Below are 26492 nucleotides of genomic sequence, written 5' to 3' on the forward strand. Positions count from 1 at the left end.
CAACGTAGGGAATTAATGGAGCAAAAGAAAGCCCCTCGTTCTTTTCAAAAATGGGAATAATTGAGTTAGCTATGTAACTTGAGACTTGAGACAGACTTTCATTTTTATCTACTAAAACTACATTCATTTCTCCACAAGCAGAGGCTGCTTAAATGTCTTTTTAGCTTTAGAATATGACTCAAGCCAAATCTATATGCCTGTTAAATAGAGGGCCGTATTCAGAATACAGAAGCATTTGGTATAAGAGAAATAAACAAGTTAAAGGTCTTAGATTGGGGGCTAGGACACTTTTTTTTTTTAAGATTTTATTTATGTATTTGACAGAGAGAGATCACAAGTAGGCAGAGAGGCAGGCAGAGAGGGAGGAGGAAGCAGGTTCCCCGCTGAGCAGAGAGCCCAGATGTGGGGCTCAATCCCAAGACCCTGAAATCATGACCTGAGCCGAAGGTAGAAGCTTTAACCCACTGAGCCACCCAGGAGCCCCATAGGACACTTTTTAATCAAAGTACATTAAGAAAAGTATAGGATCCCAATAACCACAGGTAATATACTGATTTGATGGTGGTAAAATTTCCTGAGACTTCCCATATAAAGTTTTCAGTTCAGTTTGCTCCATGGTTTCTATTAATATTAGACACTACCCTTCAAGGCAAGGATTTATTGTTACGCCTAGAGTGAACAGAAATGATTCAACCTCGACTACTTTATACATTAACTTTTTAGATATGGGAAAAAAACATAATCATGGCATGCTAAAGAAAATTGGAAAACCCTAAATAGAGAAATGAATCTATTAGAAGGTGGGAATAGCATAAGCAAAAAAGCCAAAGAGAATCAAAAACAGGTTTGTATGGACTCTTCCCACAGAAGGCATTCCATCTCTGTCCTCAGTACAACTAGAATCACCGGATGGCGGGTGATTATCTAGTTAAAATTTCAACTAGGACTAAAGACCAAGGAAGTATAGCAGGCTCTTTCCCTTTGTTTCCATCTCGTACAAACACACAATTCACTCTAGGAAGAGAAAAGAGGTTGAATACAATCATGGAGAAAAATCTTTAACTCCATAGGGCAAAAATTCACAATTGCATTAGTTCTTAATTAGAATGAGATTTTGAAACGAAGTAGGTTCTGAAACGGGAGTTTAGCTGAGGTTCAGCTCACCCTTGAACTTGGGACTGAACTTTATGGGTCCATTTCTATGTGGATTTTTTAAATAAATATACTACAGTACAGTAAATGAGTTTTCCTTGTTATTTCAAAATCAGATTCTTTTCTTCCCTTTATTGTAGGAACAGAGTGTAAAACACATATAACACACAAAACATGTTATGATCGTTTATGTTATAGGTAAGGCCTCCAGGCAACAGTAGACTATTACTAGTTAAGTTTTTGGGGAGCCAAAAGTTATATTTGAATTTTCCACCATGTGTGGAATTGATACCCATAACACTCATGTTATTCAAGGGTCAACTGTAATAGTCTCCCCAAATTTTGACTATATCTTGTGATTTAGAATAAGTCTAATTATTCAGGGGTGTCTGGGTGGCTCAGATGGTTGGCCAACGGCTTTCAGCTCAGGTCGAGATCTTTGGACCCTGGCATCAAGGCCCACATTGGGCTCCCGGCTAGGTGGGGAGTCTGCTTCTCCCTCTCCCTCTGCCTGTCCCCCTGTTCATGCTCTCTCTCTATCTGTATTTCTCTATCTCAAATGAATAAACTAAAAAAAAAAAAAAATCTCTTAAAAAAAGAGTAAATCCGGGACGCCTGGGTGGTTCAGTGGGTTGAGCCTCTGCCTTCGCCTCAGGTCATGATCTCAGTGTCTTGGGATCAAGCCCCACATCGGGCTCTCTGCTCAGCAGGGAGCCTGCTTACCCCCCTCTCTCTGCCTGACTCTCTGTCTACTTGTGATCTCTGTCAAATAAATAAATAAGAAATCTTTTTTTAAAAAAAATAATAAATCCAATTATTCAAATACACACTGAGAGTGCCTTTATGTGCTAACCTCCTTGTGTGAGTGAGGAGAAAGTGAAGCAAGCTGGAGAAGTCTGAGGCCCCTTCCTGAGAGCACTCACAGTCCTAAAACCAAAGTGATTTAATGAAGGAGTTTTCGGTGGAAGGAAGAATAATCTTGCCGAAGGCCAAAAATTGGAGAGTACAGACAAGTCATCATAAGGAGGTATTTGAATGGGGAAGCTGGGTGGCTCAGCCAGTTAAGCAGCTACCTTGGTCTCAGATCATGATCTCAGGGCCCTGGGATCCAGTCCCATATCAGGCTTCCTGCTCAGTGGGGAGTCTGCTTCTCCCTCTTCCTCTGCCCAGTCCCCTCTCATGCTCTCTTTCTCAAATAAATAAAAATCTTTTTTAAAAAAAGAAAGAAGAGAGATCATATGATAGTTGTCTTTCTACGCTTGACTTATTTCACGAAGCATGATACCCAACATGGGGGGTTAAGGAGGTAGGAGAAGAATCAATGAAACAAGATGGGATTGGGAGGGGGACAAACCATAAGTGACTCTTAATCTCACAAAACAAACTGAAGGTTGCTGGGGGGAGGGGGGTTGGGAGAAGGTGGGTGGGGTTATGGACATTGGGGAGGGTATGTGCTATGGTGAGTGCTGTGAAGTGTGTAAACCTGGCGATTCACAGACCTGTACCCCTGGAAATAAAAATGGTTTATATATTTATTTAAAAAAAAAACAAATAAATAAAAAGGACTATTTTTCATTAAAAAAAACAAGAAAGAGAGAAAGAAGAAAAGGAAAAGGAGTTATTTGAACTATGCCTTGAAGGACTAGCACCAGATAAGAAAAATCATAGGTGGGCTCTGTCTGATAAATGAACAAGTCATGCATAAGACAGAGAAGCATGTGAAACTATGGCATGAGTGAGGAACTATCCAATTACTCGTTTCATAGAGTGTGAGGTGAGTTTCCTGTGTGAGGGTTGTGAGGGGTAACCCTAGAGAAGGTCTTTTGATGCCAGATTAAGCAGCTGAAATTTGGTAATGAAAACAATGGGAAGCGAAACCATTACATACTTTTCAATACAGCCCGACCCGATCAGAATCACGCTATACCCCCCACCCAAAAAAAAAAAAAAAAAAATCCCTCAAGCAGCAATGAGAGAAAGGGGCTGGAGGGTGCTCCTAGGTAGTGAAATGAAGTAGGGATGAATACTGTTGAAATAGTGGACTGCCATGTACAGTTGTGTATGTTGTGCACTGTACAACTCTACATTGCACCATTAATGTAACAGATACCACATATTTATGTAATAATTTTCCAGCAAATAGAAATAAAGGGCTTTTAAGAGTAAGTGTTTCTGCCAGTAGATGAAAAGAAGAATCCTATGAATTAACAAAAATTATTATTAGGTCAAAAATACAAGTAAGTGGTAGGATTCACATGGCATAAGTCTCAACTGCAGGATGATGCATGAATAAAGACAGCAGGGAAGGCTGTGAAAGTAGCGCCATAAACTAGAAGGATAGCAAGATATAAATCTTGTAAGAATAATAGAGTAGTATGGAACAGTAAGTCAATAATTCCTTCTGCTCCCAGAAGGAGTCACTTCCATATACAATGAACTTAAAGCCAGCCCCAGGCAGATGAGCCAATGTTAACATAATTACCATTTATTGAATAATTCAAAAAAGCCCCACAAACATATGTAAACTTTCTAATTCTTAAATTCCATGAGAATTCCATGGTAATTACAAATTACCTTGATTTTGCATAAGAGAAAACTGAAACTCAGAGAAAAATGACTTGCTTAAGGTCATATAAGTGAGAAAATGCTGAGACTAGAATATAAAACTGTGTCTGTCTCTACTCTGCTATGTTCCTTCTAGGAGTGAAAATATATAATAGGAGCTTCACTGACCCGCTCTATTTTCTAATTATCCAGATGCCTGGGGCCACTCTGGGTGTGGGGCCGGTGTCCCAGTTAGCCCTCTCAGCTCCTGTTCTCCTCACTCACCTGTGACTGCCCCTTAGTGCCTTGTGTCTAGGAGGGCTAGCTCTCCAACATTACCTCCACCCCAAGGAAATAGTAAGATGACTCAGTTCAAGTGGATGCCTCCTCAGGCACCAACCACACTAACCTGGGGAGACAAGGCTTAGTCAACAACACAGGTGGCTGAGTCTCCTCAAAATACTGGCTTTGGATAATGTGGTTCCGATCCAGAACAGGGCATGCTGGGGCCAAAACTATCTTCAACACCGGGGACAGAGAATTCAGAAAACACTCAAAGTCCTCCCCTATATACTGCACATGGGCAGGCCGACCTGTTCTCTCACTCACAGATATTAGGGAAGAGCACTGGCCAGACAGACAGCTCTTAATGGCAAAGAGTTTCAATTTAGGAACTGATGGAGGTTCTATACTACACACACAAACACACACACACACCCCTTTACCATGCTAACTATAGCATTTGAAACAGGTATCGCCAATGAGCTTGATACTCTCATATTATCTCCTTTCTTTCCTCTTTTTTATAAGACCTGGACCTTTCCCATTTGATGTTTCCTCTGTGGTGCCTAAGAAAGTAAGCCTATCTTATTAGTAAAAATCTGTACGGAATATGACCGAATGTCTTTGCTTTTCTATCCATTTTACTAAATCCTTGTAGAGATTAATGAGAAGCTTGGACCATCACGGAAACCGTATTTGAGATCTTTGCTCTTTCTGCAGGTGATTAATTTCTTGAAATCACTGAACCAAGACTGAACATGTTAACGTGGTATCCTGCCATCATATGTTAAGTGTCCATTGGTAATTACATATTTAAGCAGAACACCAAGAAAAAAGAAGAAACATATTTTGGATGGTATTTTCATGGAATACCCCTCAGATCATTGCAAACCACAAAACTGCCAGCCACCAATGTCTGCATATGCTTGAGAAATGCCTTATTCATGGTGCCAAATGCTTACTTAATTGACACAAGGCACCAAGTCACTTTTAGCTGAAAGGAAGGATAATTAAATTTTCTTTTATTCGAGCAGCAAATCTAAGAAGAGTTGCTTGACCAGGTGATGACATGGATGGGCCAGAGACGTGGCTTACTTTCATCAACTGAAAGAACATTTTCTTTGTCCAACAGAAAGAACAGTCCCTTAGTCATATGGGCAAGACTCATGTTTACACACTAAACTAGAAGATAAAACTGGGCTGGACACTGATTGATCTAAATTATTGTACATCAGTTTCCATTTGAAAGAACTCCAGGCAACCTAAATGTTCTTTCAAAGAAAAGGTTTACCAAATACAAACACAATCAAGAGTTATAGGTACAGTCCTCTATATGTCAGTCCAGGGTCCAGAGTCAGTTCGACCCAGCTTCAATTCCGGGGCACTTGGCCCTGCCAACACATGTCACTGCTTCACATACAGACAAGGAAGGCCCAAGCACACGAGGGCAAGAAGTTAGCGCTGTTGCCAACCATGCACGCAGACCGCATGTATGTTCATTTCGTGCCTCTATCAGGACCAGCTGGGAATGTCCTTCTCTTCAACTCAACGGGCACTAGCAGCAGGGTCTGGTGCGGATAGACCATCAGCCATTTCGGCATACGCAAGCAGTGACTCGGACTGCATTCGAGCCACAATCCTTTCTTTGTTCAGAGCTGAAGTAAAAGAGTATTTATACATGAGCTGTTCTTGGTCCCCAAAAACCTTATTTCCATACTAATGAATGACCCAATTTATAGTTTGACAAAAATGACTTATCCCTGGCAAAAGGAATATATGTCACGCAACAAAGAGGCCGATTCAAGAACATACCACTGCCCACCACAATCTGGTTTGGAAGGCGACGGAGCAACAGGCTCCTGAATTTGAAGAAAAAGAAATGCTTGAGATCCTCGGTGTGTCCTCTCATTTCTTGACACACATACCATACACACCATCTGACATGCACCCCAGGGCCCACAAACACCACACGTATACCTCTCCCATACCCACACACCACTCATGCACATATAGAGCCTAGCTCATATTTTCTGCCAAATGCAGCATGAGTTTTTGTAAATGCTTTACCCTCTGTTATTTGCTTCTTCCATTGCACCTCTCGAATCTTCTTTGGTTGCTTGCACTTACAGATAAGACATCACTACCGGTGACCGATTTCACCCTGTCTCTGGTGCCAAATGTATGAGACAAAGGTTGACTGTCAGGACTTCGGGTGGGCAGAAAAAGAAAAGAAAAGGAAAGCTTGTCTTCCTCCTTCATCCTGTTTTTCCAGATAAAAACCCACCATGGACTAGGGACAGTGAATTGTACTCACTTACTTTTCAATTAAGTCCATTTTCCAAATGTAGCATCGCTCTTGGAATTTGCGGCCAGCATGCGTGGCTCCTACCAGTTGGCAGGGATGAGAAGCCATGCAGACTGCCTTCACAGAGTATCACATGCACGATGATTTTGCCAAGTGTCTTCATCCTCTTTATATTCAATCCTAGTCATCTAAGAAGAATAGCTAACCTGGGGACAGACACCAGGAATGTCTATACATGCATTATCTCATTTTATGCTCACACTAGTTATTTGATAGAGTTGCTAAAAGTCTCCATGTCTTAGAAATACGGGGATTGGGGCGCCTGGGTGGCTCAGTGGGTTAAAGCCTCGGCCTTCGGCTCAGGTCATGATCCCAGGGTCCTGGGATCGAGCCCCGCATTAGGCTCTCTGCTCAGCAGGGAGCCTGCTTCCTCCTCTCTCTCTCTCTGCCTGCCTCTCTGCCTACTTGTGATCTCTCTCTGTCAAATAAATAAATAAAATCTTAAAAAAAAAAAAAAAAAGAAATATGGAGACTGAGGTTCAAACAGGTTAAGGGAGGTAGTAGGGAGGAGGTTGTGGCTTTTCTTCTAACTCTCTCCTTCCCACAGCCCTTCTTGGGACCCCAGGCCTCAAAACAATTGCTACTTTCATTGGTTTCCAAGACACTTCATGCCAGACATTTCTTGTAGGTGGAGTGGCATTGCATAAAAAGGTCACAAGCCTCTTAGGACACTTCTCGACATTGATAAACTAGATAGGATCCCCTGGAAACCCAGTCATGTTGATTTATCCTGCCCTCCTCACATACAAAATGATCTCAAATTTCCATGTCAGAGATGGCCTGAGGCCACGAGAGGCCAGAAATAGATTGCAGTCTGCTGAGAGGTAGCAGCCTTTTGTAGGCTACATCAGTCTTCAAACCAGCTTCAAACCAGCTTTCCTTGGTACTGCTTATAGATTATTAGACACTAGCCCAACTTAAAATAATAATGTGCACACTGCTTCTCGGAGAGGAGGAGAACTACATCAAAGCAACTTTTAGGCATTCCTATTTCCCTACCATTAACACCAACCCAAACTAGCCTTAAATCCTCCCTACTCACTAAGTTCCAGTCCCATTGGTCTTCTCTCTGGTTTTCAACACAGTGAGCATTTTCCTGTGTTGGGAGCCAATACACACCTCATTGTCTCTACCCAATATGCTCGTTACCACATCTTCACCTTCACAAGAACCATTTCATCTTCTGATGATCGACCTAAATATCTTTCCATATAAGATTGGTTCCTTCATCACCCTTGTGTATGATACATTTCTCGGCCTCTTGTTTTATTGCCTTTACCACATTTATTCAAATTTTTGTTTCATTGGTCTTTCTACTTGTTTTCTTTTGTCCGCCTATCCTACTGGAATGGACACTCTAAGGAAAGAGGAAGTTGTCTGCCTTGTCTGGCGCCATGTCTGAGGGGTGCAGTATACCACGTGGTGCAGAGTCCACTGAGGGCTGGCAAGAAATATCAAAAACCATGGGTAAGGTGAACAGAGCAAATGCTCTTGTAACGTGCTAGAGTTACAGCGCTACAAAATGGCAGCGGTAGGATTACAACTCGAGTTTGTTTCCACCTTCAAAGCCTTCAGAAAGGGTACAGACACAGAAAATAATAATGTGTTGACTACCTGTCATTTTCCAGGCCTTCTATAAGACCTCTGGTAGAAAAACAAGGTCCTGCCATTCAAGCATTAAATCTGTCATAAAAAAGAAACAAATAGGGGTGCCTGGGTGACTCAGTCGGTTAAGCATCTGCCTTCAGCTCAGATCATGATCTCAGGGTCTTGGGATTGGGCCCCATATTGCGCTCCCTGCTCAGTGGGGAGTCTGCTTCTCCCTCTCCTTCTGCCTTCTCCCCCTCCCTGCTCATGCTCTATATCTCTCTCTCTTTCAAATAAATAAAATGTTAAAAAAAAATTTCTTAAAGACAAATAAATAATTCATCTGTCCATTCATTCAATAAATATTTATTCAGACAAAAGACTAGAAAGAAGAAAGAATCCTGGCCCATGGAGAGGTGATTTCTTCTCACATTTGGTTTTCCATCAAAAACTACTGTAGGATTCAGTGATTCTGCTTCTGGACATTTATCTGAAGAAACACAAACACTAATTTGAAAAGATATCTGTACCTGATATTCAGTGCAGCACTGTTTACAGACACAGAAATACCCTAACCGGCCATCATCAATGAAAGAATGGATAAGGAAAATCTGATTACAGTCAAATGCACGCGCACACGCACACACACACACACACCATGGACTATTAATCAGGCATAAAAAGGTAGGAAATCTTGCCATTGGAACAACATGGATGGACCTTGATGGCATCATGCTACATCAAACAGAGAAGGCTAAATGCCTTATGATCTTACATATATGCAGCATCAAAAATGACAACCAGAACCACAATAAACTCACAGATAGAGAACATGTTGGCAACTGCCAAAGGAAGGGGCAGGAGTCTGGGCAAAATAGCTAAGGGGAGCCAAAGATACAAATTTCCAGTTATAAAATCACTAAGTCCTGATGATGCGATATACAGTGTGGTGACTATAGCTAACACTGTAGCTCACACTTGGAAGTTGTTAAGAGAGTAGATCTATGAAGTTCTCAACACGAGCTCCTTCAGCAAAAGATACAATACACTGGAACAATACAGAGGTCAGCATGGCCCCTGTGCAAGGATGGTAGGCAAATTCATGAAGTGTTGCATCGTTTTTCATTTCTGTTCCCTTGGAGACCAGTCTTGTAAGCACGTGTGAAGCCATAGGACCCCCGCCCCCATGCGAGCACACTCTCCCTCTGGGGACCCACTCACACTAAACCCTCTTCCCATTACCCCTCCCAACCCACCTCCTTGGAGAGAAACTAGACATGGAAATGGGGAGGGGTCCTGGCCAGGAGAGGGCTCCTTTCCCATCCCTACTCATCAGGGAGTCTGCTTCTCCCTCTCCCTGCTTGTGTTCTCACTCTCTGTCGAATAAATAAATAAAAATATTTTTAAAAAGAAGAAATGCATATCAAACTTAACAAACATTTTAATATCTATGCCTAGGATGTACCCTCCCCTCCCCTAAAGTTTGTGTTTCGATGGATCTGGATTGGGCATCTGGGCTTGATTAAAAGGTGTACAGCCAATTTGAACTCACATCCAGGCTGGCACATCACTGGTCTACCGGAATACAGTATGATAATATAACATTTTAGAAGAACAAATGAAATGGGAATCAACACGACAAAAGGTACTCACAACAGAAGTTGACATTCAAGCTGGTTATCGAGAAAGTTGGGTTTTAGGTGCAGAGGAGAGAAACAGACAGAGACACAGGAAAGATCAATTCAAGTACTAACTTCATTGAGAAAAACAGGAGTACAGATATTTACAAGTTTCCTTCGAATCCTAAACATGACACCACAAAAGACTACAGAGGTCACCTCGAGGTGTCCTTTTCAAACATCAGTGCACATACGAGTCATCTTGGGATCTTGTTAAATGAAGATTTGGATTCATTAAGCCTGGAGTGGAACCTGAGACTCAAGACCACACTTTAAGTAGCGGGATTTTAGGGTTTTAGGGAAGAACACTGACATATCAAGATAATTATTAAAGTAGCAGCACACCGACCAACAAATACAGCTCAAAAGCAGACCAAAGATCACATCAATCCTTTCAAAGACCAAGAGCCGAGCTCTGACTGTGGGGCTGACGGGGTCCAAATCAACACAAATGGTGGTTTATAGCTTATCGGGCCATTCAGCAGCCATCACTCTCTGTCTAAGGCCCTTTCCTTGTAAAGAAAGCAAATCTTATACCTCAAGACTTTAGGCCTCCCTAGGCTCACAGGAACCTTTCTCTCCTTCCTCTCCCCCTGAAAAGGGGCAGGAATGAGAGAGAAAATAGCTACTCCTTTGACGCTGCATGATAGCCACCTTCCTTCTACTTCAAAATTATTCCAATTCAAAGGAGTCCAACTGTAGGAAAATTTCAGAAACACTCATTTTCTTTAAAAAAAAAAAAAAAAAAAAAAGGTTTATTTATTTTACAGAGGGAGAGAGAACTTGACCATGAGGGGCAGAGGGAGAGAGAGAAACCCAAGTGGACTCCATGCTAAGCATGGAGCCTGACATGGGGCTTGATCTCATGATGCTGAGATCACAATCCGAGCCAAAATCAAGAGTCAGAAGCTTAACCGACTGCACCCCTCAGGCGCCCAAGAAATACTCATTCCTAATCATAGATCCTAACTGGCAAATAATCTTAGTCTGCTATTACAGAGATTCCAAAGTGATATCGAAGGAGCAACGCTTAGGGCAATACATATTCAAAGTGATGAAGGTAAGGCACAAATGAAGACACACGACGCCTTCAAAACCCGACTGAAGTACCATTTTCTTCAGTCAAGTTCTCATGGGTGAAATAGCGAATCAGCACAGACATCCCAATTTAACTTGCATTGTTGTATTTAATCCTCCCAGCAATTCTAACAGATTATTCGATCTGTCCTGGGGTTAAGATCACTGAAGAGATGTAACTGACTTACAAAGCTATACTTCTAGTAAATTCCCAGCTGGGATGGAAATCCAGACAGTCTGACTCCCCAGTGTTGTTTTCTTTCCATTTTACAGAACTGCTTTCCGTGAGTATGGAAAAAAAGATTTCCCAGTTCCTGATCCCAATTTACTGAACACAGGACATTTCCATCAAAGCGCTCAGCTCTCCCATAAATCACCTAGGGTTTAATTTCCTAAGCTGAGGAAAGTGGAATGACCAAAAACAGCATTAACATTACCTGAGTATGAAGACATACCAATGGCTATCAGACACATGAAAAAATGTTCTTCATCACTAGCCATCAGGGAGATTCAAATTAAAACCACATTGAGATACCACCTTACACCAGTTAGAATGGCCAAAATTAGCAAGACAGGAAACAACGTGTGTGGAGGGGATGTGGAGAAAGGGGAAACCTCTTCCACTGTTGGTGGGAATGCAGGTTGGTGCAACCTCTTTGGAGAACAGTGTGGAGATTTCTCAAGAAATTAAAAATACAACTTCCCTATGACCCTGCAATTGCACTACTGGGTATTTAACCCAAAGATACAGATGTAGTGAAAAGAAGGGCCATCTGTAAACCAATGTTCATAGCAGCAATAGCCATGGTCGCCAAACTTGGAAAGAACCAAGATGCCCTTCAACAGACAAATGGATAAGGAAGATGCGGTCCATATACACTATGGAGTATTATGCCTCCATCAGAAAGGACAAATACCCAACTTTTATATCAACATGGAAGGGACTGGAAGAGATTATGCTGAGTGAAATAAGTCAAGCAGAGAGAGTCAATTATCACATGGTTTCACTTATTTGTGGAGCATAAGGAATAACACGGAGGACATGGGGAGATGGAGAGGAGAAGGGAGTTGAAGGAAATTGGAAGGGGGGATAAACCATGAGAGAATGTGGACTCTGAAAAACAATCTGAGGGTTTTGAAGGGGGGCGGGTGGGAGGTTGGGGGAGCCTGGTGGTGAATATTAAGGAAGGCACGGATTGCATGGAGCACTGAGTGTGGTGCATAAACAATGAATTCTGTTACGCTGAAAATAAATTTTTTAAAAAATTACCTGAGTACTTCTTAGAAAGGCAAATTTGAGGGACCCACCAGGGACCTCTTTCATGGGAGTCCCTGGCAAAACAAGCCATCTGGTGATTCTTCCTGATGTCAAGTTTGAGAACCACTGTTCTTTATCTACTTTATCTACACCCTCTCCAATTTAAAACCTAGCTGTGGGGGCGCCTGGATGGCTCAGTGAGTTGTGTGGGCAAATGTTGATTTTGGATCCAGGGGTGTTCTCAGGATCATGGAATCAAGCCCTGCTAAGGGCTCCGCGTTCAGGGGGGAGTTGACTTTAGATTCTTTCCGACTACCCCTCCCCCACCCACTGGCGAGCTCTCTCTAAAATAAATAAATCGTTAAAGAAAAAAAAAACTAGCTGTAAATTAGGTCATTCTGCCAGACTGGTGGTTTAAAAGGGGTTGCTTGATTCAGTTGTTTCTCTTGATTAAAATCCAGTAAGTGAACAAACTTAGAGATAGTCCTCTCGTGACCCCACAATCAAGAGTCCCATGCTCTTCCAACTGAGTCAGCTGGGCGCCCCAAGATATATTTTCCAAAACTAAGATCAGCCTTTGTTGGAGAATCTCTGTTCAATATAGTGGCAATCTGACTCATACAATCTCACAGAGTCCTTTGACCCCCTCACTCCCACAAAATCTCTAAAAGGTCACAAATCAACATTCCTTTGCATTGAAGTGGGTGGAATCGGGGTGCCTGGTGGCTAAGTCAGTTAAGTATCAGACTCTTGGTTTCAGCTCAGATCACAGTTACAGGGTTGTGAGATGGAGCCCTGCCTTGGCTCCCTGCCGCAGTGTGGAGGTCTGCTTGAGATTCTTGCTTTCCCTCTGGCTTGGCCCCACCCCCGGCCTCCCCCACCAACCCCACTCAGTCTTACTCGCTGTCTCTCAGGGAAAAAAAATGTGTACAATATTTCACGTGACTGATTTAACCAAATAAAGACTCAATTTTTCTCATAGTACACCAGCCTACCTCTCAAACCAGAGAATAAAAATGCTCTCGTTTCTACCAACAAATTTCAACCACATGGCTTAGATTTCAAGGAAAAAACAGCCCCCTTTTCCAACTTCTTTTTTTTTTTTTTTAAGATTTTTTATTTATTTATTTGACAGACAGAGATCACAAGTAGGCAGAGAGGCAGGCAGAGAGAGAGAGAGGAGTTAGCAGGCTCCCCGCAGAGCAGAGAGCCCCACGCGGGGCTCGATCCCAGGACCCTGGGATCATGACCTGAGCCGAAGGCCGAGGCTTTAACCCACTGAGCCACCCAGGCGCCCCCCTTTTCCAACTTCTTATTCCTATCCTTAAAACAGAATCTCCAAGAAAACCAGGAACCAGAAGGGTCTTGTGACTAACCAGCCAGGTCCTCATTCCCATCTCTTTGCTCTTGCTTACTCCCTTTCTGTCCTGGGAATTCCCTCCTCCACCCTTCGATGGAAACCCCATTTGTCTACCAAGGCCCGTTTCAAACCCTATTCCTCCCACATTCAGGCAAATAGCATCACTCAGTCCCTCTTCAATAAAATGGGGATAGTGAGAAGCTGCTCCATAAATTGCTGTGTGGTCTCCATAGGAAAGCGACCTGTTTCATCATCGAAAACTCTCATCCTACATGACCCTCTTTATTCCGTGGATGCCTAGAGCAATCAGAGGCCGTATCCCACAATTGGTACCTTAATGTAACTGTCTTATATTGTGTACCGTGTGGGCCATCCGAGCCCAAAGCATGGACAGACTCTACTTACAACCTTCTTCCTCTAAGAAAAGACCAGGTAAGGTCATGATCAGATCTGAATCTAAAATTCAATGGCCCAAAAGAGTGAAAGGCTCTGATACAAACACAGGAATTAAGATTCCCAATAAGTGTGATTTCAGAAATTTATAGCAGCCAAAGTTCTGTACAGAATGGTTGTGTTGGCATCACTGGACATTTCTCATTAAAAATAAGTCAGCAGAGTGGGTGAACATTTTTAATATGAACGAAAGATGATTCTAAACTATCCCTGTAATCAAATGAATTTCCCTCACTTTCCTCTTAAATGCACAAGTGGAATGGGAGAGAAACGATGAGGTCAGAGCTTGCTGCTAATCCTGGTTATTGACACAACTGCTGTGTGGCCCAACGAGAGAAGCACTGACAGAGGACATGACGTGATGCCCTCCAATGGGGAATACTTCCAACAATAGGTCCGCTGGTTGAGATATCACAGCTCTGTCTGCTACGTGCCCACTACTCCTTTCCTTACTGACTTCCATGGCACAGAAGTCCATCAGAAAACATGGCCATCCAACAGCAAGCCACTGATCTGGTTTCCACGTAAGGCCTCCTCGAAAAGGAATTGAATGGTGCTGGAGTATAAAGGCTGGACATACTGTAGTGAACAGAGAGTAGGAGCTCTCTGGAATGGTGCCAATTTTCCTCAGGGCTGCTACGCTGCTCAAGCTATTGGAAGTCATCCTTTATCTCTGACTGAGGCAGAGACAGAGTGGAGTTCCATGAGGAGGAGTCAAATTGCCCAACTGAACATAAACTCTATTAGACATGGCAGACATGGCAGTATTTTGTTTGTGTTTTTTGAGCCTTGGGCTTTTACTTTTCTTTTAAAGATTTTACTTATTTATTTGAGAGAGACAGAGTATGAGGGGAGAGGGGCAGAGGGAGCAGCAGATTCTCCACTGAGCAGGGAGCCTCCCACAGGGCTCGATCCCAGGACCCAGAGATCATGACCTGAGCTGAAGGCAGATGCCTAATCCACTGAGCCACCAGGGCACCCTGAGTCTTGGAATTTTAAAAGACTCTAATGAAAGCTACAGACATCATCCGAGAAAGAACTTCCCACATGTGTGTATTTTCATATTCTGAAATTGATCAGTCGTTCCACCAAAGTCCTGAGGCTCATCTGTGTACCACACGGGGAGTACCCCAACCCTAGGTCGACCTAGAGTACAGAAACTACTCTAATGATCCTTACACTAAACTCTCCTTAAATGCACAGTGCCATTTTCATCCCCATTAAGGAAGCAAAGGGATAGAAATAATTAATTTTGAGGTAGGAGTTCCTATATAATTGCTATCCATGTTTTCAGGTATTTTTAACGAGAGACTTGTGGGAACTCAACACACAAATTATGGAACCCACCTATCTGTATAACGACATCGAATTAAGAGACATGTTGGCAAACACTGTGACTACCCTCCAAGTGCCAATTCGTACTAATGCACCTATAGTGCCAGGTAATCTCTCAGATGATACAAGTTCAACATCAGGATAATGATTCATTCTTAGCATGAGGAGCTGTCAAACAGAAAAGATACCGTCATGCAACGAAACACACTTCAGCGCATCAAAGAGGTGTTTTCTGGTATTTCCACAGAATAGAGCATATTAACCCTCTACTGAACACTCAAGTGGGTTTGAGACATGTTCACGGGATGAAGAGTGATCTGCTGCTCAAAGTCACTTCTTTTCTGAAGTACAATAACATTTTTGCTATAGCTATTCCCAAGGCACAGAGAAAATGTGGCTAGAGATGCTTTCTTCTTGGTGCTCTGTTACTTCTCTGGTAAAATGTTTGTCCATAGTCATCTGGAGGTGCTGGGTTGGTCAGTCTGGAGAGAAAGTGACTCTTGATCTCAGGGTTCCAAGTCTGAACCCCATGATGGGCAGGGAGATTACTTGAAAGTGTTGGTTTTGGATTTTTTTTAAGACTTTATTTATTTGACAGGAGAGAGAGAGAGAGAGAGAGAGAGAGAGAAATGAGCAAGGTGAATTGAAGGGCAAAGGGAGAAGCAGTCTCCCTGCTGAGCATAGAGCCTGACATGGGTCTCAATCCCGGGACTCTGAGATCCTGACCTGAGCCAAAGGCAGACGCTTAATGGACGGGGCCACCCAGCCTTCCCCTAAAGCTTTTTTTTTTTTTTTTTTTTTTTAAAGGAATATAGATTATCAAGGATTGGGAAGAAGTTTTTCAATTCTACACGAATAGTTTGTTTGGGAGAATGTGCCCTGGATCTCAGTAAGATACTGGAGAAATAAAAGGAAAAGACTCCATTATTTTCCCTCTACAATAATCACAGGTTCCTGAACTCAAGTCTAGTAAACGTATTTGTGATTTCCAAGCATGTTAGATGGAATTGTTGACTCTTGCATAGACCCCCGCCTTTGCCATCTTATTTTACACTCCCTCCCCTAAAAGCAGCATCCTGTGGGGCTTTCTATAGTGGACTGTGGGAGGCAGAGACAGTTTTACAGTTCTGAGCCTCAATCTCAAGAAGGACCTCATCTCATCTCTTTCGTGTTCTGGCTCACCCTCCAGCACCAGGAGAAAAGCACGCCTGAAGTAAATGGCTAGTCCAAAGCCCCCAGAACAGAATTTCCAACTAATCAGTGACTAAGAGGCACAAAGCAGACATCCACAAAACCCACAATCACATGAGCAAAACTGATGCATGGCTGCTACTACTTTCTGTTGTTGTTTGATATATATCAAGAGCTGACTCTCTGCTAGCCTTTAAAATGGTAGACGCACTGAAATCTCTGACTTTGCAATATCCCGTCTCGTAAACTATACATAGTTGACCCGTGAGCAATAGGGAGGAGGGGGCACACCCTACAGGCAGTTGAAAATCCACGGATGACATGTGACTCTCCCCAAAATATACCTGCAGATAGCCTAGTGTCATCTGGAAGCCCTACTGACAATAACATGAACAGTCAACTAACACATATATTGTATGTTATACGTATTATCTACTCTATTCTCACAATGAAGTGAAGAAACGGTTCAGAGAATCAGAAGAGAATGTACCATTCAAAACTGTACTGTGAAAACTCTGCATATCAAGCGGACTTGTGGGGTGCCTGGGTGGCTCAGTTGGTTAAGCAGCTGCCTTTGGCTCAGGTTATGATCCCATGGTCCTGGGATCGAGCCCCATGTCTGGCTCTCTGCTTGGTCTGTATTTCCCTCTGCTTCTGTCCCTGCTCCTGTACTCTATCTCTCACTCATTCTCACCCTCAAAATAAATAAATAACTAAAAATAAATTAAAAATAAAGTGGACTTGTGTAGCTGAAATCTGTTTTGTTCAAGGGTCAATTGTACATCCTAAGACAAGGTGTATACTATACATATCTCTCTCTCTCTCACACACACACACACACACACACACACTGAACAAAAACACTGACTGCCTAGTTAGTGCCAGGCATTGTGACAGACACAGGGCATGCCATGGTGAGCAAGGTGTCCTCCCACGGCTTACTGGCCATTGGCTTGAGGTCCACAGTACGTCTTATCCCTCGTGTTATGACTGGAAGTGTGGTGGGGTGTCACATAATCAGGGCTAGGAATCATTTGGCTTTACTTCTTTATAAAGTAACTAATGAGATCCATTCCTAAGAGCGAATCATAATGACATTCCCCTAACAGTGCTTCTGTTTCCTGTCAAGAAAATACAATGTTTCACATTAGTACACTTTCCAGACTTAATTGAAGTTTGCACCTCAAACTCCGAAATCCGAACATTGGTGGGAAATTGTATTAACCCCTTCCCTGTCCTCTCAAACAGCACAGAATGCTATTTAACCTTTCTTCAATGACTCAAGGCTATCGACAAGACCCCCAGTTATTATGCTGAATGGTAATCCAGCTCTAGCTCTGTCTCCATATTCCTCTTCGTCCTTATCAGGTGGTCGAATCTATTTTTCTGTCACCCAAACCACCTATAATAGCCTTCCTTCCCTACCTGTGTTCCACTAACTGCTGCATCTTAACCAGTAAACAAGCTTATTAAGAAGTACTAAAAAGAAGCTCAGGGGCGCCTGGATGGCTCAGTCAGTTAAGTGTCTGCCTTCAGCTCAGGTCATGCCCCAGAGTGGGCTCCTTGTTCAGCGGGGAACCGGCTTCCCCCTCACCCCCAACCCACCCACTCATGGTCTCTCTCCTGCTCTCTTTCTCTCTCTCAAAGAAAAGGAAAGGAGGGGTGCCTGGGTGGCTCAGTGGGTTAAAGCCTCTGCCTTCGGCTCAGGTCATGATCCCAGGGTCCTGGGATCGAGCACAGCATCGGGCTCTCTGTTGGGCCGGGAGCCTGCTTCCTCCTCTCTCTCTGCCTAACCTCTGCCTACTTGTGATCTCTCTCTCTGTCAAATAAAAAAAAAGAAAAAGAAAGGAAAAAGGAAAAAAAGGAAAGGAAAGAAAAGGGAAAGGAAAGAAGCTCAAAGACTCAGAGTGTGCTCCCCTGCTATTCTCATGTCAAGCACCGAGTTGCAGCACTGGGCTCTGGAACATTTGTTCCTGTCCATCATTCTTGCTAAGGAAATTCAAGGTTCAAGGCTAAGTATTCTAAAATACAGAGGCTACTGACTAAAAGTCTGGCCTCGCGGGGGTTCTGATGTACCTTATATTTTATTGCCTTTTAGAGATTTTAAAGTGTTTTTTATCCATATAATCATACTTAATAATCACAATACTATTCAAATAACCAGATGAAAAAGATCTCAGACCTAAATGGACTCTTGCCCCCGGGTGCAAGCAGAGGGCTTTCTGTTTTCTCCAAACACTTAGGAAAGATTATAAAAAGTCAACAGTTGGAGGCCCTAAGACCTTAAGCACCACGCAGCTCTAAGTAGTTTCTTTAAAGCATAAGCACCTGACATGAACTAGGATGTCAGGAATTCAGCCACGCTGGCTCCTGAGCAGAGAACAATGGGCGAACTCACAGTCTGGAGCAGAAGGAGAAGATGGATGAAAACTCTGCGCACACTGAGCTTTAGAATTTCGCGAACAGTTCTACAGCACATGGTTTAATGAAGCAAATTAGACTGGACTATCCTATATGTTGCTTTACGTTTTAAAAGCCATATCCATCTTACTTTTTGTCTCCCAGAATCAAATTAGCATTTTGTCAGAAAGCTAAATTTACACGAAGGATTGACACCCTCATTCTCTTGGCATCACCAACTGTTACGGGGCTTCATTCCTGAGAGCAGAGCAGATGCAGTTAGGTCTGCTGTCCCCATTAGTTCTTCCTCTCACGTCCAACATAGTGCCCGAGACGAAAGGGCACTCAATAAATGTTTGATGAATCAATGAATTTGTAAACTCATCAGATTTGTAAATTATCTGCCTCATTTCTTCCAGTTATGGCTATTTGGGAATCAAAAAGAAAAAAAAAATAGAACTAGATTTAATAAACCACCAGCCGATCATTTACCAAGCTATTTGGATTAACCACAACTTCCATTATTAACTGCCTTCTGTGTTAGGAAATGTCCAGAGGCAGCATGGAGAGAAAAAAACGGGAGCAGGAAGGGAAAGCAAGTGGGGAAAGCAGCAATTATGCTGAAGTAGAATTAATTGTTCCAAATCCATCACCCTCACCTCCGGATCACATAATAATGGGTCCTGTGCGCCCTTTGACTCTACACCGCACAGCAGCACCGCAAACGGAATGCACTATGAACCGAAATCTTTTTGTTTCTCTCCATATACGGTCTGGGCACGTAGCCAGTAAATGGGTTCAAATGCCCTCACAGGACCATGTTCCAGCCGGCGGCTCCATTCGCCATACGTGGGATTGTGTGGACACGGTCCTGGGAGAAGGTCTCAGCTGTCGGGGAGGAGGCAGGGGTCTCGGCTATCTTGCTTTCATTCAGTCTGACAGTGTTTACTTATTTAGGATGGAAAAAGAAGTCGTTTGAGCTATTCCTATGTCCCTCTGGAATCCACAGGGCTCTCTAATTGCAACAGGGAGACATTTACATATACTGTACATATTTAAATTCAGCAGCCCTACTGACAGAGTCTTCCAACAGCTGTTTAACCATCATTCATCCTGGGCCGCCTGGGTGGCTCAGTCAGTTAAGCGTCTGCATTCGGCTCAAGTCATGGTCTCGGTGTCCTGGGACGCAGCCCCACACGGGGCTTCTTGTTCACTGGGGAGTTATTTGCTCCCTCTTCCTCGAACACTGCCCCCCACCCTCCGTGCGCTCTCTCTCGCTCACTCTATATCAAATAAATAAATAAAATCTCAGGGTACCTGGGTGGCTTAGTCGGTTAAGCATCTGCCTTTGGCTCAGGTCATGATCCCAGAGTCCTGGGGTCCCCTCCCACGACAAGCTCCCTGCTCAGCAGAAGAGTCTGCTTCTCCCTCTGCCTCTGCCTCTCCCCCTGCTCTCGCTCTGTCTCTCAAATAAATGCAAATCTTTTCAATGAACAGATAAATTAAAATCCCTAAAAAATAATAAAAAATAAATATCATTAATCTTAAATTCAGTTATTTCCTGAAATCTTAAAACCATCTATCTTCTATTTGTTGTAGTTTATTAAAGAGATCACATGGTGAATTCCTCGAATAAGTATTTCTTCATTTCCGCTCCTTAGGATGAAGAAGTTTAGCAGGAGAAAAAGCAAAATAGTGGTTTCTGATATTTTCCACTCTTCTCCCAAACTCACCCTTACCAAAAAAAGTATCACTTCACATTTGCATATATATCTTCCCAGTCAGAGTCCATGAACTTCCTAATATATCTAAAATATACTCAAGATATACAATTATTCATAGGAAATTTTTTGACTTTCTATGATGCTTGCTACTCCTGGTTTTTGTACTCAAATTTTCTTTTCAGTTTCCTGCAGCATTTTAAAGGTTACTCCTCATACAAGTGTGGATAGCAGTGATCAATACAGAAATCAGTGATCATCTCTGCTGGGTATCAAGTGTGTACGTGATGTCTGTTTCCTTTAGCAGACACACACAAGACAGATGTAAGAGTTAGTGAAATCTACCTATATGCTTAATTGTTTCTAAAGCTTAAGGAAGCTTATTTAATGGTATACCATTTAATTAAAAAAATAAAACTACATCAATACACAGATGTATCAAAATACAAATAGTACCATAAACAATTAAATCAGGGGGTGCCTGAGTGACACAGTCCATTGGGCATCCAAGTCTTGGTTTCAACTCAAGTCATGATCTCAGGGTCTTCAGATTGAACCCCGTGTGGGGTTCTGTGCAGAGTCTGCTTAAGATTCTCTTTCCCCCTCCCACCCACACTCACTTGCTCACTCTAAAATAACTAAGTCTTGGGGTGCCTGGGTGGCTCAGTGGTTGGGCCTCTGCCTTCAGCTCGGGCCTTGATCTCAGGGTCCTGGGATCGAGCCCCGCGTCAGGCTCTCTGCTCAGCGGGAAGCCTGCTTGCCCCACCCCCATCTGACTCTCTGCCTGTGATCTCTGTCAAATAAATAAATAAAATCTTTAAAAAAATAAAATAACTAAGTCTTAAAAAACAAATTAAACCAAGAACTATCATCCCCCTTCACAAAGTATGAATTGCCAACTGTGAGCTATTGCACAGTCCTAAGAATTGTTGATACAAGAAGACATAGTTTAACTACTATGGCTAATTACAAAACGTATTATAACTGTGCTTTTCACTTAATTTGTAGTCTCTTTTCACTAATAGAAGGGTAAGATCTTCTAGCATGAGTGTCTAAAGGCAGAGTTTTATTAACAATTTTCATATAAAACTGAGGGCCAGTCTGCGTAGTACTCTTCAAACATCTCAAAGTCATGAAAAACACCAACTAAGAAATTATATCAACAGAATATAAGGAGACAGGAAAACTCAATATGATAGGATATCCTCGACTGGATCCTGGAATACAAAGACAACATTAACGGAAAAACTAGGGAAATTCAAGTGAAGTCTGGAGTAAAATTAATAGCATTGAGACAATTTTGTCTTAGTTTTGACAAATGCACAAAGTAACATGCATTTGTGGAAGCTGGATAGAGGGTACAGAAAAAAATCTCTGTGTCATCTTCACAACTGTTCTGTAACCAAGACATTATTCAAACATAAAAAGTTTACTTTAAAAATGACAAAGGTGGGACTCTTGGGTGGCTCAAATGGGTAAGCATCTACCTTCAGCCCAGGTCATGATCCTGGGGTCCTGGGATGGAGTCCCACACTGGGCTCCTTGCTCAGCGGGGAGCCTGCTTCTCCCTCTGCCTGCTGCTTATGCTCTCTCTCTGGCAAATAAATAAAATGTTTAAAAAAATAACAAAGTCAATAGGACTAAAGATACCAGAGAAACAGAATACAGAGGTCATATTCTCATGTTTCCTATATGCCGGACACTATGCTAAAAACTTAACACGTATAATCCCAATGAAATCTCCACTACGTTCCAAAAGACATATCCTATTCTCTTTTTTTAAAAGATTCTATTTATTTATTTCTCAGAGAGAGAGAGAGCGCGCGCACACAAATAGGGAGAGTGACAGGCAGAGGCAGAGAGAGAAGGAGGCACCCCACCGAGCAGGCAACCCAATGCGGGGCTCGATCCCAGAACCCTGGGATCATGACCTGAGCCAAAGTCAGATGATTTAACCCACTGAGTCACCCAGGTGCCCCCAAAAGCCATATCCTATTCTTATCTCTACTTTACCAATGAGGAAACTGAAGATCAGAGAAATGAAGTAACTCGCCCAAGGACACATACACAGAAAGGGGCTGGCACAAGGTTAGAAGTCTGTTACCAAGACAAAACCAAAGTCTAGAATCAACCACGACACTCCCCAATCCCACTAATGGAGATTGCTCATTTTTGGGAAGCTGCAGATTACCTGACGCCCTGCGTGGTCACATGTTTAAATAAGTGCTACCTTCAGAAAAGATTTTGTGCTTTCCGAGTCTCCATTCTAATAATGTCCACGACTTACTACATCAACTGCAGCCATTTCCATTGTTAACTTGTACTGCCATTTCTCTTTACTCTCACGGACCTCTGCCGTTTTCCATTATCACATTCATATATACAACCCATACTGCACTGAGTGGAAACTCATCTTCCGGACTCAACAGAATGACGGAATCCTTTCTATATAGTACTATTTGCTTGGAACATGACATTACTTTACACTAGGAGCTGATCTCTATACCCCAAGAGCTGGATTATGTAAAAACACCTTGGCTTCTTGTGTTCATCTGTGCCCAAGCATCTCAAGAACTCATTTTATTCATCTGGACCATCTGTCCCAAAGGTTAGGTCTCAGACTTCCTAGTTAGCTTAAGAATCTCCCCTATGGGGGCGCCTGGGTGGCGCAGTGGGTTAAGGGTCTGCCTTCAGCTCAGGTCATGATCTCAGAAGCCTGAGATCCAACCCCGCGTCAGGCTTCCTGCCAGGCAGGGAGCCTCTTCTCCCACTCCTCCCTGTTCCTGCTCTCTGATGCTATATGTCTCTCTCTCACTCAAATAGATAAAGAAACTCTTTTGAAAAAAAAAATAGGAGATGAAGAAGAAACAGAACTGTAATTTTTTAAAATATTTTTATTTATTTATTTGATAGAGAGTGAGAGAGAGAATGACAGGGGAGAAGGTCAGAGGGAGAAGCAGACTCCTCGTGGAGCTGGAAGCCCGATGTGGGACTCGATCCTGGGATTCCGGGATCATGACCTGAGACGAAGGCAGTTGTTTAACCAACTGAGCCAGCCAGGCACCCCCAGAACTGTAATTTATATGAATGAATGAATGAGAGGGAAATGCTGGCCTAGCCAACAAATAAGAGGCACATACTCCCTCGGGACTCTACAGAAAGTTGTGGAAGAGCTTGGACCTGACAAGAAGAAAGGGACACCCTTCCAGACATAGGGATTTTAGCAGAAAGCAAATACAGTAAGGTACTCAACCAGCTGATACTTCTCCGTTTAGTATTTTCACAGGTTAATTTCACCTTTTAAGGTTCATTGATCTATTTAGATTCAGATGCCATACTCATTTGTGAGTTAGAAGAAGTCCTTTCTCACTGGGGTCCAGTTTCCAGATCTGTACAGGGAGGTAGTTAATGTTCTCTAAGGGCCCCCACCTTCTCTGACATTGTAACAGCTCCAGAACAGGAAAATCCAATCTAAACCATAGTCTAAAGTGATGGCCATCCCTAGACAAGGTAAGATCGGGACCATAGCATGTCTATAGTACGAATTCATATGCAAAAAGGAAACAAAATAATGTGGGTGTTGAGTTTGCTAAGTTCTTTATAGATTCTGGACACTAGTCCTTTATCTGATATGTCGTTTGCAAATATCTTCTCCCATTCTGTCAGTTGTCTTTTGATTTTGTTAACTGTTTCCTTTGCTGTGCAAAAGCTTTTGATCTTGATGAAATCCAAATAGTTCATTTTTGCCCTTGCTTCCCTTGCCTTTGGCGTTGTTCCTAGGAAGATGTTGTTGCGCCTGAGGTTGAAGAGGTTGCTGCCTGTGTTCTCCTCAAGGATTTTGATGGATTCCTTTCGCACATTGAGGTCCTTCATTCATTTTGAGTCTATTTTTGTGTGTGGTGTAAGGAAATGGTCCAATTTTCCCAGCACCATTTATTGAAGAGGCTGTCTTTTTTCCATTGGACATTCTTTCCTGCTTTGTCGAAGATTAGTTGGCTGTAGAGTTGAGGGTCTATTTCTGGGCTCTCTATTCTGTTCCATTGATCTATGTGTCTGTTTTTGTGCCATTACCATGCTGTCTTGATGATGACAGCTTTGTAATAGAGCTTGAAGTCCAGAATTGTGATGCCACCAACGTTGGCTTTCTTTTTCAATATGCCTTTGGCTATTCGCGGTCTTTTCTGGTTCCATATAAATTTTAGAATTATTTGTTCCATTTCTTTGAAAAAGATGGATGGTACTTTGATAGGAATTGCATTAAATGTGTAGATTGCTTTAGGTAGCATAGACATTTTCACAATATTTATTCTTCCAATCCAGAGCATGGAACATTTTTCCATTTCTTTGTGTCTTCCTCAATTTCTTTCATGAGTACATTATAGTTTTCTGAGTATAGATTCTGTGCCTCTTTGGTTAGGTTTATTCCTAGGTATCTTATGGTTTTGGGTGCAATTGTAAATGGGATTGACTCCTTAATTTCTCTTTCTTCTGTCTTGCTGTTGGTGTAGAGAAATACAACTGATTTCTGTGCATTGATTTTATATCCTGACACGTTACTGAATTCCTGTATAAGTTCTAGCAGTTTTGGAGTCTTTTGGGCTTTAACACTCCCCTCACTGAAATGGACAGATCATCCAAGCAAAAGATCAGCAAGGAAATAAAGGCCTTAAACGACACACTGGACCAGATGGACATCACAGATATATTCAGAACATTTCATCCCAAAGCAACAGAATACACATTCTTCTCTAGTGCACATGGAACATTCTCCAGAATAGATCACATCCTCGGTCCTAAATCAAGACTCAACCGGTATCAAAAGATTGGGATCATTCCCTGCATATTTTCAGACCAAAATGCTCTAAAGCTAGAACTCAACCACAAAAGGAAGTTTGAAAAGAACCCAAATACATGGAGACTAAACAGCATCCTTCTAAAGAATGAATGGGTCAACAGGGAAATTAAAGAAGAATTGAAAAAAATCATGGAAACAAATGATAATGAAAATACAACGGTTCAAAATCTGTGGGATACAACAAAGGCAGTCCTGAGAGGAAAATATATAGCGGTACAAGCCTTTCTCAAGAAACAAGAAAGGTCTCAGGTACACAACCTAACCCTACACCTAAAGGAGCTGGAGAAAGAACAAGAAAGAAACCATAAGCCCAGGAGGAGAAGAGAAATCATAAAGATCAGAGCAGAAATCAATGAAATAGAAACCAAAAAAACAATAGAGCAAATCAACGAAACTAGGAGCTGGTTCTTTGAAAGAATTAATAAAATTGATAAACCCCTGGCCCGACTTATCAAAAAGAAAAGAGAAAGGACCCAAATAAATAAAATCATGAATGAAAGAGGAGAGATCACAAGTAACACCAAAGAAATACAAACTATTATAAGAACATACGATGAGCAACTCTACGCCAACAAATTTGACAATCTGGAAGAAATGGATGTATTCCTAGAAACATATAAACTACCACAACTGAACCAGGAAGAAATAGAAAGCCTGAACAGACCCAAAACCAGTAAGGAGATTGAAACAGTCATTAAAAATCTCCAAACAAACAAAAGCCCAGGGCCAGACGGCTTCCCGGGGGAATTCTACCAAACATTTAAAGAAGAACTAATTCCTATTCTCCTGAAACTGTTCCAAAAAATAGAAATGGAAGGAAAACTTCCAAACTCATTTTATGAGGCCAGCATCACCTTGATCCCAAAACCAGACAAGAATCCCATCAAAAAAGAGAGCTATGGACCAATATCCTTGATGAACACAGATGCGAAAATACTCAACAAAATACTAGCCAATAGGATTCAACAGTACATCAAAAGGATTATTCACCACGACCAAGTGGGATTCATTCCAGGGCTGCAAGGTTGGTTCAACATCCGCAAATCAGTCAATGTGATAAAAGTAAATTAATTTAAAAGGAATTTCAGTTCTAACTACGGAAACTTCAAAACAGGGCTTGGAAGTGCTCTGGAGTAAAGGGACGACAGGTTTGATGGCTTTTCTTTTCTCATTACTATGAAAAAAGGTAGGGCGCGCCTGGGTGGCTCAGTGGGTTAAGCTGCTGCCTTCGGC

At 42.3% G+C, this 26492-nt stretch overlaps 1 long non-coding RNA gene and 1 pseudogene across 1 annotated transcript in view; one reads left to right on the top strand and one right to left on the bottom strand.

The window, feature by feature from the left end:
* Positions 1 to 26492, bottom strand: part of LOC131821836 (uncharacterized) — a 364023-nt gene that overhangs the window by 189962 nt on the left and 147569 nt on the right. The gene's annotated exons all lie outside the window — the stretch shown is intronic.
* Positions 8954 to 9052, top strand: LOC131822375 (U6 spliceosomal RNA; annotated as a pseudogene).

This window comes from Mustela lutreola, chromosome X (genome assembly GCF_030435805.1).
Source record: "Mustela lutreola isolate mMusLut2 chromosome X, mMusLut2.pri, whole genome shotgun sequence".
NCBI lineage: Eukaryota > Metazoa > Chordata > Mammalia > Carnivora > Mustelidae > Mustela > Mustela lutreola.